We start from the raw sequence: 15,545 nt of genomic DNA, 5'->3' as shown, positions 1-15,545 counted from the left end.
GGTGACGCTTACAAAATCTTGTCTGATTTTGGTCTCCTGCCCACGGTTACTGAAGTTGACTCGTTCGTTGGTAATATTGTGAAGGAGTTCTATGCGAATCTGGCTGCAGCTGAAATAGAAGGGATTGACACCCTCAAGGTCTTTGTTCGTGGATCCATGTATGAATTCTCTCCGTCTATCATCAATGCCATGTATCAGCTTCCCAATGATCCCTATCCTCTGAATGCGACTCAGATCCAAGTTCCTGACAGCCTTGATGTAATTGTCACTCTCCTCACTGATGGTCGGATTCGTGCTTGGGATCTTCGCAGCAAAAAGGAGATGGGAGATACTGTGGCCATGCTTCAGAAGATTTGCTGTCAGAACTGGATACAAACCAAGAACCCAAGCTCTATGTCCGCTGAACGGTCTACACTTCTGTTCATAATTCTCAAAGGTCATAAGTTTAACTTTGGGAAGTTGATCTTTGATGAAATATGTGCTTGTAGCTCTGTCGTTGCGAATGCCTCTTCCAATGTTCGTCTCATCCTTCCCAATCTCATTGATCAGCTTCTACGTTTCCAACGAATTGTTCCTGCTCTCCCCGGTGATGTTATCTCTGCTGCACCGGCTAAGTTCAAGATTGAACCGAAGGAGCTTCTGTCCTCTCAGGCCCCACTCACACTTCTGTCGGACATTCGTCACCTGCATGACTTCACCAAACTCGTGATGGAGCGTCTTGCAGGTAAGTCTCTCTTCTCATCTATTCTCCTTGATGATTTCTCCTTAGTTTTTATATGAGTCTATGCACTCAAGCAGGGGGAGATTACCTTGATATCGCATATTCTGAGGGTGAGGGTGATCCAAAAGATGAGGAAGACTGTGATGAGGCCGAGAGTGGCTGAAGAAGTTAGTGTATGCTCGTATGTAGGGGGAGTAATATAAGTAGGAGTTTGACTTAGTGATTGTTTTTAGTCTTAAACTCTCTAACAGTTATGTATTGCATCTACAATTGCATAACTTTTCTCTTTTTAGTTCTACTCGGTTATGTACTGAATCTTTGAACCTTTTGTTGCTCTGAAGTATTTCCATTATCTTAATGCTTCTTGGTTTAGTTTTTCCTTTGTCTCTTTGTTCTGCACACTAACTTGTTACAGGAAGCTTGAGGCACACACTCAGATAAAAAGGGGGAGATTGAAGAAACAGAGGATCTGTACGAGTTACAAGCTATCGCAGAATGTACCTGAAGGACTTCAGACGAAGCAGGAAAGTGTCAAGGTTTCTTTGCCAGCACAACACCTTGAAGACAGTGCGGTGCATCGAGCGTGGAGATGCTAAGCATGGGCGAAAAAGGTGTCAGCCTAAAAGGTGTTCGTTGGAAGCTACAAGCAAGTGGAGTGTTGAAGTCAACATAATGATGAGGGTTCTCCTATGACTCATTGGACAAAGAGAGGTTCTTGAAGGATTGGGTGCATAGGATGACTTGTTGGATAAAGAAGAGTATGGTGAAGATTGTTGCTGTCTATAAAAGAGAAGCATTTCACATCTTTGTGCGGTTACCACTTTTAGAGAGAGAAAAAGTGTGTGTGTTTAGATCTAAGTAGAAGATCAATATTGCTTGAGAGTTTCATTGGTGAGTGAATTAAGAGTGAGCATAGCTGTTGCTGTGCAGATAAGATTGGGTAGATTAGGATTGGTTCAGTGGTAAACCAGCTGTTGTGGTGTTGCATAAAACTGATCAAACAAGCTTGTAATATAGTTGTTTGAAAAAGTCTTAATAAAACTCAGTTTACTGTTTCCTGGTGTTCTTGTAGTAGTATTCACGGTTCTAGTTATTTCAGAATCAACAGCCAAATCAGCAGCCACAGCAACAACTACAACCGCAGACGCCGTCGCAGATTCCAAACAACGTCGTCTTCCTGAAATTGGGCTATCCGGTGAGTGCTTTGGATCCTCTTCGGTATCCATTTGGCACATGAATAAATCTAACTTTTTTACTTTTTATTATATTACTTTTCTCCATATCTTTACGCAGGTGGAAAATNTTTTTTTTTTTTTTTTTTTTTTTTTTTTTTTTTTTTTTTAACGCAGAAATCAACAAATTTAATGTTTTTTCGTGAAACAAGAAGGAGACCTCATCATCCACCGCACGGTATAAATTTTTTTCTTTTCACAATTTCAATATTTGCAGATCAGTCATTGGGCCTATAACACAAAACGCCAGTCAAAATATATTTATTTCGTTTTTATTCTCTTATATTAGAAATTTGTATAACCTTATTCATATATAAATGAATTTAAATTGAGACATTATGAACTATGAACGTCAAAACTCACCCCATATTAAGAAACCTGTTCTACTTATTATTCTCTCTGTTTCTTCTTATTTGATTTTTAGGAGAAAAAAATGTTTTGAAATTGCTGATTTTTCTAAATTTCACTGCAAAAAAAAATATATTATAGAGATTGTTTGTTATTGATTAGATTATGTTTAGGTAGATATTTGATTATGTTTTAATTTAAAACTAAACAAAAATTAAATGATTCTTTAATTTAATTTAAAACTAAACAAAAATTAAATGATTCTTTAATTTAATTTAAAACTAAACAAAAATTAAATGATTCTACATATAAAAAAAAACACATTATATAGAACAAAATCAACTAGTTTTATTGTTATGATTCAATAAAATATAACATTACAAAAAAAAAACAACTAAACTACATTAGCTAGAAATTCGAAATTATAAACGTAGAGAATGTATTGGAAGAATAAAGTCGATAAAAGTCCAGAGACAGATTCATATTCTTGAGCAGCAAATTCGATGGCTAAAAGTCCATTAGTAAAGGCAAGGAAAAGAAAGAGTAGACCATGTCCAATGTCCATCGTGCTATAGAGTTGATAGGATGAGATTCCTCCGGCGAGCAGAGAAAAGGTCGAAACAAATGCATCCATGGTAGGGTAATAGAAAGGGATATAAAACATGACAGGTAATATGATCAATGATATTACAAATCTGAGATATTTTAGTACCGGCGTTACTGTTGGATCCGGATAGTCGTCCAAGAGTAAACACTTGAAAAGCATCACTAGGAACAAGATCATGACGCCAAATCTTATCGGAGAAAACAAAACCTGATCACTTCCGGATCTCAACAAGCCAAAGATCGAGAGAGTTAACAACGTATGCCAAATCCCACGAGTGAATACACGAAAACCCTTGAATCTCTCTTTCTCCAAATGTTCCCACAACATCGTCGTTAAACAAGGGTATCTTTTCTCTTCGGCCACATCAGATTTTTTGTTTTCTTTTGTTGGTTTTTTCGTTGTGGAGACTTTTTTTTTATTTCTACCGTAAAACTTCATTTTTGAAACTTATGAATTAGGGCTTCTTCTAAAGTTCTAATTATTTATACAGATAGGGGATAGAATCTAAACTATAACAAACGAGGTGAGTTTAACATATATAGCTCCTGAAATGTAGGTGTGGAGATCTACATGAATATATATCAAATCTTTTTATCTCCTTTATTTTTTCCCTTCGATCAACTCCAACGGCGGTTGTTAGCAAGAATGTTAAAGGTAAAAAAATGTTACAAATTTAATCAGAATAATCAATTAATGTCTCTCTCTCGTGTGATTTGATCTGAATTGGGATTTGATGTGTCTGATATTTAAGGATTTAATCTCGATGAAATAATGATCAGTCTCTTTCTTCGTTCTTAGTCAATTAATTTTGAAGCTTGCCGTGATTGGATGATAGATCTTTTTTTGAGCTAATGTTGACAGATATTTGCTTTTGTTACTACTCATTGGATAAATCAAGATCTGATTCTGTGTAGTATTAATCCAGATTGCAAACCAGCTATATTGTTTGTGTATTGCAAAAGCTAAATCAGAGATTGGTTTTCTTCAGTACTTAATACCTTTGTAAATTGTTGTTGCAGAAATGGTTGAGGCCCTCATTCCATCTTCTACTGCTGTGGAGTCTACTGTCTTTTTCTACAACATGTGAGTCATCCTGTTCCCATTTTTTATTATCCCAAATGTGGTATGACCTGAAGTAAAATGTATAGTTGATTTGAGTTAAACCGTTAAGATTGAGATCTTTTGAGGTTTAACATGTCCATTTAACTGAAGTTATATGTTTAAGTTCTTATGTTTCTTCCTGAAATGAGATTGATCCATGGTTCTGAGATTCATGAACTTTTTTTCCCATATTTGTTTCACTGTTTTGGCTTTACTTTTAAGATCTTTCTATGTAGGAAAGGAGATTATTACCTTTATTTGGCAGAGTTCAGTTCTGGTGCTGAACGCAAGGAAGCTGCAGATCAGTCTCTTGAAGCATATAAAATGTCCTTTGATCACATTTCTTTCTATTCTCTCTTGTGCCTTCCCTCTTATATGTGAGCCCGGAAACCCCTAACAAGAAACCTCCTTATTCGTACTGGCTATGTAGGCTGCTGCAGAGACTGGTTTGGCACCCACACATTCAGTTAGACTTAGCTTGGCATTAAACTTTTCGGGTTTCTACTATGAGATCTTAAACTCTCCTGAAAGATTTGTTTTATCCGCTTATTCATGGATAGAACATGCAATGGAATCAATGGTCACTTTCTAACAGTCTGAAACTATGTGATATTAATTGTTGTGCTTAGAAGGGCAATGAGAGGATGTTTGAGAGTTAGATGGAAAATGGCTTTGGTTTGTTTGATTGTTGCTTGTAAAACAAGATTTTTTTTAAAAAATGGCTTAGAAACTTGGTTAGATATTTGCCATTGCAAGAATAAATTTTACAAAATCTTACAAAAGTTTTTAACAGATGAATTTGTACTTTTTATAGTTAAAATATTGCTTAGAAATTTGCTAACATGTTATTTACCATTGGAGATGCTTTAAAATATATATAGATCGCCAAGTTACTTGTATGCAATCAAATGGTGACACATGGGAGGTCCAAATGAAAAAATGGATACTATATACGCCTTCTTCTAAGCTTCATCTTTTTTTAAGCTTGAGAGCTTTTTTGGAGGTTGCTAATGTAATTTTATTTTACTAAGCAAATAACAACCTTTCACTTTTAATTTTCTTGTAGCATATAATAATTATTAATGAGTTGAACCGTGGACTGACAAGTTCTTTCCATTGATCCGGTGATCCGGAAGATGTTTCTGTTCACCATCCGGGTAGGTTTGAAAAAAACACTGTCTCATAGAGATGCGAGCTAAACAGTTCAAAAGGATTTCACTTGGAAGTGATGAAAACGACGACGGAGGAATAAGATTCTTCCTTTTCTTCTCCATCCTATCCTTCTGCCGTGGCTGCTCGACTACTTTGGCGTCCATAGAAGTGTTTCTTTTACTTTGACCGTATTAGTTGTCTAATTAATTATAATGAAATATTCCTTAAGTTCTCCTAATATTAGTTTTATACAGAGTAATAAATATGCTACAAACACACAAACAATAACCACCTAATTAAGGATCTCAGGACATAACTAGAAGCATATCAAAAGAGGAACCAAAGACACTCTAGCATCAGTCATGCAAGGGCGAATCCACGTTAGAGTAGGGAGGGGCAGTTGCCACTGTCAAATTTTTTTAGACTAATGCTATTTTATAACAGTTTTGAATTATGCCCCTGGTAATAAATGTTTTTTTGCCCCTGTTACTTAGTTTTTTCTATATTCACACCTTTTTGACATCAAATGCGTTTTCCAATCTATACAAACCCAAGTTAAAAGTCCAATTTGTCTATTTATTTTACCAATATTACAACCCCATATACTTTTAATAGCATTGTGTTACTTAAAAAATTAACCAAATTTTTTAAATGGGTTGTCTTTCTTAAATAAAATTTGAGTTATATTTTTCACCAAAAAACTTGAATTCTTATACAATTTTTTTCCGTTTTAGTTAAAATTTGCCCCGGCTAAATTTTTTTTCTAGATCCGCCACTGCAGTCATGTACTCATGTTCTAGCTAGTTTCCTCTTCATTCCACACAATATTTTTTTTAGTAAAATCATAACGAAACAGAATCTATATATACTACTCCCTAAGCGAGAGAGATAAACGCAGATCATGTTAACACACACACTTGTAGTTGTAGACGAACAGCTCAAGAAGAATATAAAAGTCCATATCAAAAAGATGAGAAAGATATCACACGCTCGCTAGCTAATCATAACCGGATATTAAAAAGAGGTCATGAAAATCAAGAGTTCTAGTAGAAATCGAGAACAAACCCACAAAACTTACGTACCGAGCAAAACAAAATCTTTCATCAGGTTTTATTTCCGTATCTCCCTCACAACAGAGACCGTGTTCATCATCTAAATGTTCATGAAATCAACAAAGAAAAAGTGCACCAAATGGGTACTAGATAGAAATCGAGAAAGAAATCAACAAAAAAAAGTGGAAAAAAATAGAAAACAAAATGTAGAGTAAAATTCCGCACAAACCTGAAGGTTGGGGACGGGTTTGGCATACAGAAACTTCGTTTTCCTCACCCACTCACGAACAAGGAGACCGAATCAGTGACTGCCACCGCCACCGCCACCTTCTCACTCTCATCCCCTTGGTTGTTAATCACACTTGATGATGAGAAATGCGGTCGTTAAAGACTTCATTTGCAACCTCATTAGCAATAACTAGAGGAGATTTTTACAAGAAATTTTTGAATTTAGAGTTTTTCTTAATAAACTTTTTATCAAAGCGGAGACAGAGTGAGGAGGGGATATATATATTGGTGCGCAAGTAAAGAAGGACAGAGAACGAGAACAAATAATAAGACATCTTATTGCGGGTTTATGCTTTTTTTATATATATTTTATATAACTTACTAACAAATATTATGTTGTATCAAATCTATATTTTTAAAAGTTGACAAAGTGGAATTTAATCAATCAAAATGAGTTGTTGTGAAAGTAAACATATGTTAATATATATAATTCACTTTGTAGTTCATACAATATTATTTAAACTTTATTCACTAATTTGAAATTAGTTAGTTTTGCCTAGAATCTATTCGCTATTAAAAAAAAATAGTTTTTGTATATGAGTGTGATAGAGCGGGTTAGTGTTGGTATATAACTCTTTTTATATAAGATTTAAGTTTTAAGATATTTTACTTGTGTTTTAAACCAACCTGCAAAAAGTGTACTAATATTACCCATAATTCCCATCACATACTTATGATTATCTTTAGTCTAGGTTTGGACCGTGGATAAATAAAATTTTCCATAAAATAATATTGTTGCTTTTTTAGTATCGTGCATATGTTAAATTGCTAAAATCTGTATTTACACAAATTTAGTTTTACTATCACAACGTTAGTAACATTGTTGATATTACTCATATATGACTAAATTTGATTTACTCAATATTTAAATTGTGTAATAGGATATATTTGTATTTGATATCATAACTCTATAAATGACAAATCTTTTTAGTCAAAAAATATATTAGTTTTTTCGTCAGTCAAAAACATTTATAATTCTGAGATTAACTCTATAAATGACATTTTTTTTTTGAGGTACGCCGCGGGATTTGTAAGTTATATAATATATTTTTAGTTCATATAAAATTTAAATATTTATAAATCTTATAAAATTTAAATATTTATAATCCGTAAACATTATTATTATATTTTAACTCGCGGTGTAAAACATTTCTTTTTTGGAATTCATATTTTTTGGAATTTACAGATTTTTATGGAGTTTATTAATAATTATTAAGATTGCATAATACCAATTTTTATCAAATCAGTTTATTTGTGCATGCCTTATACTGGTGTTGTTTAAAAATAGTATTATGAAGATTTTACCCTTGTTGAAATATGAGATTACTGATATATATTTTGTCAAGTAATATTGTTTCAAACCCGTCTTGTTGTTTTCTGCAACAGATTTTATGATTAATAACATAACTGTTTCTTGTATGCTCAAAGTTAAATCTGCTTGAGGAATTGTTTTTTCAAATAGACTTGTGTTATTTGTAAGGAGTTGTATTTACAAATTTGCTTAAAGTTTTGGTCTTCTTTTTATATATTTCATCACTTAATTAATCCCCTATATTCAAATCAAACGCTAATCACATTGATGATCCACACACAAGAATATGTCTATATATAGTCGAAATTAATTAGTTACATACAGTAAAACCTCTATTAATTAATAATATTGGGACCAAGAAAATCTATTAATTTATAGAGCTTTTAATTTCTCGATAAATTAATAATTATTCATTTATAGAGAGACTTTCCTAATTCGGTAAAAAATATATTAAAATAAGATTTAATGGTTATAACTAATATTTTTATAAAATCAATTACAATGAAAATAACAATTATCATGTTTGACGATAACACTCAAAGATTTTTATATCAAAATTGAACTCTAATAAAAGATAATGTGTCGATATATACATATATTTGGATAATTCTATATAATTATTAATTTATATTATTGAAGGGACCATATAAATATTATTTTATTATATTATCGAATAATGTCCAAAATTACATTAGTCCCAATTTGGGACCGGAGAAATTTATAGTTTATAGAAGTTATTAATTTACCGAGTATTAATTTATATAGGTTCTACTGTAATCACAATCCACTCAAAAAAACAGGATAATGACTATATATAGTAGAAATATATTGCTCTAACAAAAAATATACTTATAAGGAAAAAAAAAGCCCTAAATATTTAGCAGTGTAAATACATCATCACATTGTTGTTAGATCTCGGACGAACAGTGTTTCTGGTGTTGAAGTAAAAAACGAAAGTTAGTATGTGATTGATTGATAGAAGATGGAGGTTTTTGGTTTATGTTTTTGTTCTCTTTCCACGATATTTAATTTTGTTCTCTTTCGTAAAATTTTGTTCACCTCTCCTTTTCATCCAATCAGAATCTTCTATACATTATTTATAAAAAAAAAAATCAAATTTAAATTAAAAAGCAAAACAAATTAAGAATATAAATTTGTGTACTTTTAATTAAGAAAAGTTAAATATTGGCTTGCTTATATTTTACAATTATAATGAAACTATGTGTCAGTTTGGATTTACAAATAAGGTGATTAGGGTTTAGATTTTACAATTGTAACAAAATTATGTGTCGGTTTGAGTTTACAAATGAGATGGTTAAGATTTAGATTTTACAATTACAAAAATATTATATGTCCCTTTGAGTTTACAAATGAGATGGTTAGGGTTTAAAATTTACTATTAGAATGAAATTATATGTCAGTTTGAGTTTAAAAATAAGATGGTTAAAATTTAGATTTTATAATTAGAATAAAATTATATGTCAGTTTGGATTTACAAATGAGATGGTTAGGATCAAGAGGTTTAAAATTATCGCAAGAGAGTTAAAGATGAGCGTGCTAAAGTTTGTAATGATATCTTGTCCGTCATCGATAAGCACCTCATTCCATCTTCTACTGCTGTGGAGTCTACTGTCTTTTTCTACAACATGTGAGTCATCCTGTTCCCTTTTTTTCTTATCCCAAATGTGGTATGACCTGAAGTAAAATGTATAGGTTATTTGAGTTAAACCGTTCATGTGATATTAATTGTTGTGCTTGAAGGGGCAAAATGTGATTAAGATTGAGATCTTTTGAGGTTTATCATGTCCACTTAACTGAACCTATATGTTTAAGCTCCTACATTGCCTCCACTCTTTCTTATGTTTCTTCCTGAAATGAAGTTGATCCATGGTTCTGAGATTCATGAATTTTTTTTCATATTTGTTTCACTGTTTTGGCTTTACTTTTAAGACGTTTCTATGTAGGAAAGGATATTATTACCATTATTTGGCAGAGTTCAGTTCTGGTGCTGAATGCAAGGAAGTTGCAGATCAATTGATGTAGTATATTTCAATCAATCAAATTATCGAACCTCAGTTTGCAATGATCAACTCACTAAGAATACACAAAGATGTTTAATCTAAACTTAAACAGAAATTGGTTTATTGTAACAGTTTTAACTAACTAAAGGATTAAAGAAAGAAAATCAAAACAAACTCATAGCAATGCAAACTCAAATCAAATAAGGACACAACTAAGAACAGACTTTAAATCAAATTTAAAAAAGTGTACCTTGGACAAGGTAAGTGACTTGGGAGATAGCTAATCAATCCTAGATATCTAAGCAAACAATAAAGAACAATCCTTAGGCTAAGAACACTTATGTAAATCAATTCACTTCCATGATAAATATTCTATGCAAATCAAGTAATCATAAACAATTTTCAAAGGCAATCACAAGATAAGCATGTATTAAAATCAAGTCTTTATACCACTAAACACCCAAATCATCAATTTCCATTGGCTAGGAATGCAAAGCTCTTGAATAGTTTGGTTCAAGAATTTCATCAAACACCTTCTGGGCATGAAATTCCTAAAGTCTAGAATCAACATGATCAAGGCTGATCTAGCATTATAATCACCAAACAAGAGAGTAATCACATAAATAAAGCCTTAGATATCAAAGATCAATCATCTATCTCCCTAATCTACCAACCCCAAAGTTCTAAAAGATCTACTCACTCATCATCATGATCACACAAAGGAAATGGTTTAATCTTTGTGAAATCATAATAAGAGATTATAGATTAGAAGAAATAAAGAAAAACATGATATTAAAAACTTAGAAGTACTCAATCATTCAACAAACCAATAGTAAGAAAGCTTAAGAACCCTAAAAAGCTGTTAAACAAGATATAAACCAAAGATAAGCAAAAGATAAGTCTCCCCTTAATAGGGTTAATGTATTTATAGGAAAATAGAAGGGAACCCGGGTCAACCCAAAACAGACCGGGTCAAACCCGGGTCAAAGCTAAAACAAGTGTGGACTAAGACGGCTGCGGGATGGTCTTGGCCGATTGGTGAGGCCGCTTGGCTCCATCGGCCATGACTTGGCCCATGGTGGTGGCCGCTGGTAGCTCCTATCCGTGGCGTGTAGAGTTCAATTGGCCGATGGCCTTGACCGATGGCTTCAATCAGCCATCACTTGGCTGTGGCTCTTGGCCGCTGGTGTCTCCTGTTCGTGGTCCAAGTGAGTTTAATCGGTTCGCTTTTGGCCGATGGTGGTGCACGATGGTCTCCCACGACCATGGTTTGGCCGATGGTCTCCCACGACCATGGTTTGGCCGATGGTCTTGGCCGCATGTGGCTCCTGTCTTCACTCTGGCTGTATGTTCACTCAAACATGTATAACTCTTTACACGCACATCTGATTGGCCTGAAATCACCTCCATTGCAAAGCTTACTCAATTTCCAATAACTTAGATGAAGAACTCATGAACTAAATCCCAAGGAAAGGTCTTCATACGAGTCGATCTTTGAGGGAAAGGTCTTCATAAATAATCACACATCATGATATCCCCTAATTTGTTGTCATTTTTATATTTATTTATGAATATATGTAAATCTATATTTATTGGGAATGAGTTGGAGTTAATTCAGGGGTAATATACTTCTTTCTATAATCAATTATAATAATTATTGGAAGCTTGTTATTTAAATTATTATGCTAATAATACTAACATAAAAATAGAATTTTGTTTTTATATGATTATGTTAATAAGTTATATGTTCTTTATTTTTATTAAATTTATATTAATTGATATGTTTTTATAGCCTTTTAAGAATATTTTACTTATATTGATTTTAAGTAAAATCAATATAACTTTGACTTATATATTTGTGAGTAAATGTTAGTGAAATTTTGCCTTGAAATAGTATGTAATTATTTGATTAGTTTTAATATTTGATATTTAAATTTGTGTGAGAAATGATGAAATATCTAATTATTATTCAGTTAATTATTTTTTAAAAAAATATAATGACATTTTAATGTAATTAAATAGAAAATTTTAGGGTATTTTGCTAAAATGTGCACAGAGCTCTCTGGCGGCGACACATCAGATTTCTCAAGAGTGTGCTTCTCTATTAATATATAGGGGATCCTTGCCCAAAAAAATAAAACAAGGAGTGATCTGATCCTCAGCAAGGCTCTAAATAAATTTAAGCCAACTTTACATTAAGTTTGTAAACTTTTTCCCGTGCATCTTCGCTATAATGGCATCTCGTACCTGTCTGTCCAGCACTTTGAACAGTACGTGAGCAGGCATGTCGACGCTGTTATGGTATCGGTTATTCCTCTCATACTAGATTGTATAGATGACTACATGTGATACTAGTCTCCGCATTGTTTGGGTTGATGTAGAGTCTTTGATGTCTAGCCAAGCTAAGAAGGCATCACATGTATGGAATTCATCAAACGGGCTGTATCCTAACCTCTGAGCCGCTTCTATCCAAATATCTTCAATGAAGTCGCAGTGCAAAAAAAGATGATCTCTAGTTTCAGGGTGGATACCACAAATGCAGCAGGATGTATCAATTTGCATTCCTCAGTTTGCTAGTCGAGTTCTTGTGGGAATCCTGTTAAGATGGGTGAGCCACATCATGAATGCATGCCTTGGAATAGCTCCTTTGTCCCATACATGCGCAGTCCAGGAGAGTGGTTCTTGTCTATGCCTAATTTCTTCCCAGGTTTTCTTGGTGCTGAAATGATCTTGGTTTGTATCCTCTATCCTCTATACATAGGAATCTGCTTCAGTGCTTGATGATGGATGTGGTATTGTGGTCAGATGAATATGAAGGAGTTCCGCTTGGGGATATCTAGCAGGGCGCATATGCCAACCTGTCGAAGAGCAAGCTTGAGCAACAAAGCTAGTAAGAGGAATACCTGTTTGAGTTGGTCCCGTAGCTCCAAAAAGATGAATTAGGGGACCAAAGGAAGTCCACGAGTCATACTAGAAGCTAGCTTTGAAGCCAGTACCCACAATACAACGAATAAACCGATTTGCTAGTGGGCCAAGATGGAGGAGAGATCTCCATGTCCAAGAGTTAGGCTTCTTTTCGTCTATTGACCAGAAAACAACATCTTTAAATTTGTTTCAAGAATTTTCTTTTACTTTTTGAGGTATAATTGTAGATATCTTCTTTTGTCCTTATAAACGACATTTATTCTTGATTTCCAATCACAATGTAGTGAAGATTTCTTAGACAAAAAGCTTCTTTGCTTATGCAAAATTGTTGGGAACTTTTAACACGTAAACTGTTTGTGGTGAGATGTCAAGAAAGATGCGTTTTTCTTAGATCAAAATGATTAAGCTGGTCTTAGATGTTCACCATATACAATGAATTAGAATCGGACTAATGAGCTTGGAGACTGAAGGTCATGGTTCGACCTTCCTCTGAGCCGTACGGCGAGAAGATGTGGGTGTGGTTCGAGTGAATAATGCCTTGGAGGAAACCAAAATATCGGTTTATATTATCATTTCTAGCTTTTCTTGCAGCGCAAACATTGTCTCTTCTGTTGCTAATTATATTGTTCATCAGATTACTGGTCTATTGATATAATAACGTATTTTATTATATTTATTTGTTCTACTTGTGGGAGAAGATAAAATTAGTGTATCCACTGAACATGATGTTGGTTATTAAATTGTGGTATGTAAATGATTAAATGTCAATTTATAATTTAAATTGTGCCATTTGGCTGGAGCTCATGGCAGCTTTTTCATATAGATGAAAAGGGAAACTGGATTTTTTATATTTTATTGTATAAGTTTTTATCGAATTGGAGTTTCTACATTAGGTTGGGGAAAAAAATGGAGATTCAATATAAAATGGTAAAAAGAAGGATAAACACAGGCTAATACAATAACGTAATAAATAAAACTTTCTTCATTCACGTTTATGAATAAAATAGACAAGCATGCATGCATTGTCAATAACGTCGTACCGAGACAAAGAACAGAGAGTTTTGTCCCTCCACCGGGAATTACATAATTAAATACTAAACGAGACACAATCAGAGAAGGTGGTCACGGAGAGCGACGATGAAACAGAAACGGGACTCGATGGCAGCTTTGTTCACTTGGTCTTGGGTGAGGGGCCAATCGTTCCACTCCTCCACCGGAAAGAATTGAACGTTATTCCCGAGCTGCGCGGCTGTCACGTAATTCGCCAACTGGATCAATGGTTCTTGTGGGAAACCAACAAAGCGGTTGGTGTCGGCGGAGAGGAAATTCACAAGACACCCTTACATCCCGGTGGAGGGTAAACGGATAATCAAGCACCGGTATCCGACGGTGAGAGCCAAGACAACACCATTTTCGGGCTTGTAGGTGCGGAGAGCAACGCCTACCTAAAGAAGTTGCAACATAAAAGAAAAAACACACGAATAAATTATGTCATTATCAATTAAAGAGGAAACATTACGAGTTTCATGACTATGTGATGTAATTCTAAAATCACAACTTCACGTAGTCCTGAAATTATAACTTGAAGCAACTCAAAAGAGGAACCAAAGACACTCTTAGCATCAATTATATTATAGTTTCATTTTTCTTTCCGTTTTAATAATTGAGAGGCTGAAGCTATACATGGACTCAAGAATTAAACTTGGACATTACACATTTCAAACAACAAACGTGTAAACAATATTCTTCAGTCAAAGTGTAAACGAAACACAATCAAGATCCTACTCCATAAGCGAGAGGTCAACATAATTCATGTTTACACACTTGTAACACTAGACGAACAAGTTCAAGAACAAAAGCCATAACAAATAGAAGAGAAAGAGATCACACACTAGAATTAAATCACCTACATATATGAATAGATCTTGAAATGAAGAGTTGTAGTATAGATCAAGAAACCCACAAAAATACAGAGCAAAAAAATAAGAATTTCTTTTCATGTTTTTTGTTTTTGTATAACATGATCTGTGTTAAAATGAATTATTTTCGTTTTATTTTCCTCACAACAAAGAACGTGTTCATCAAGAGGTTTACAGAAATCGAGAAATCCACAAAACAATACAGAGCAAAATTCCTCTTTCAAGAAATGAAAAAAGAACAGAAACCCTAAACTCTCAACAAACCTGAAGCTTGTCGATGTGTTTGGCATGAAGAAAGTTAGTCTTTCTCACCCAATCTCTAGCAAACGAGAGCGAATCAGTGGCTGCCACCGTCAGGATCTCATTCTCGTCCACGGGAACGGTCACTTCATAATATAAAACACGGTCATCTTCATTTGGAATTGGAAGGACTTGGGGATCAGGAAGAGCCATCACGAGAGGAGATTTTTAGGAATTTTTTTAGAAACTTTAGAGAGTTTAAGACACCTATTACCAAGCTGAGACAGAGAGAGGGAATGAATATATATATATTGGCAAGAGGAGAAGAAATAATACGTCGCTGGTGTGTAACTATAGTTTCGTGAATTTTTTTCTTTCTTAGTAAATTAATAACAATAATGGTCATACTTCATCATAATTATGTATACGGTATGTAAAACAACTTTCGAGGCCAAAAATAATTTAAATGTAATAAATAATGTACAACTAACACACACATACCCTGTTTTGATTGCGTGGATATTACTATAATAACATATGTTTTTGAATTTTTATAGCGGACGACTGATATTTTTCTTTTGTCAAACAAAAGACTTTCATTATTCACCAAAAAAAAAAAAAAAAAAA

At 33.7% G+C, this 15,545-nt stretch overlaps 1 long non-coding RNA gene across 1 annotated transcript; it reads left to right on the top strand.

Moving 5' to 3' along the window:
* Positions 2,782–4,705, top strand: LOC104750042. The gene is made up of 4 exons (XR_761515.2): positions 2,782–3,250; positions 3,465–3,562; positions 3,928–3,991; positions 4,246–4,705. It is a non-coding gene; the product is annotated as an uncharacterized LOC104750042 (long non-coding RNA).

This window comes from Camelina sativa, chromosome 16, assembly GCF_000633955.1.
Source record: "Camelina sativa cultivar DH55 chromosome 16, Cs, whole genome shotgun sequence".
NCBI lineage: Eukaryota > Viridiplantae > Streptophyta > Magnoliopsida > Brassicales > Brassicaceae > Camelina > Camelina sativa.
This window is presented reverse-complemented; position numbering and strand designations above follow the sequence as displayed.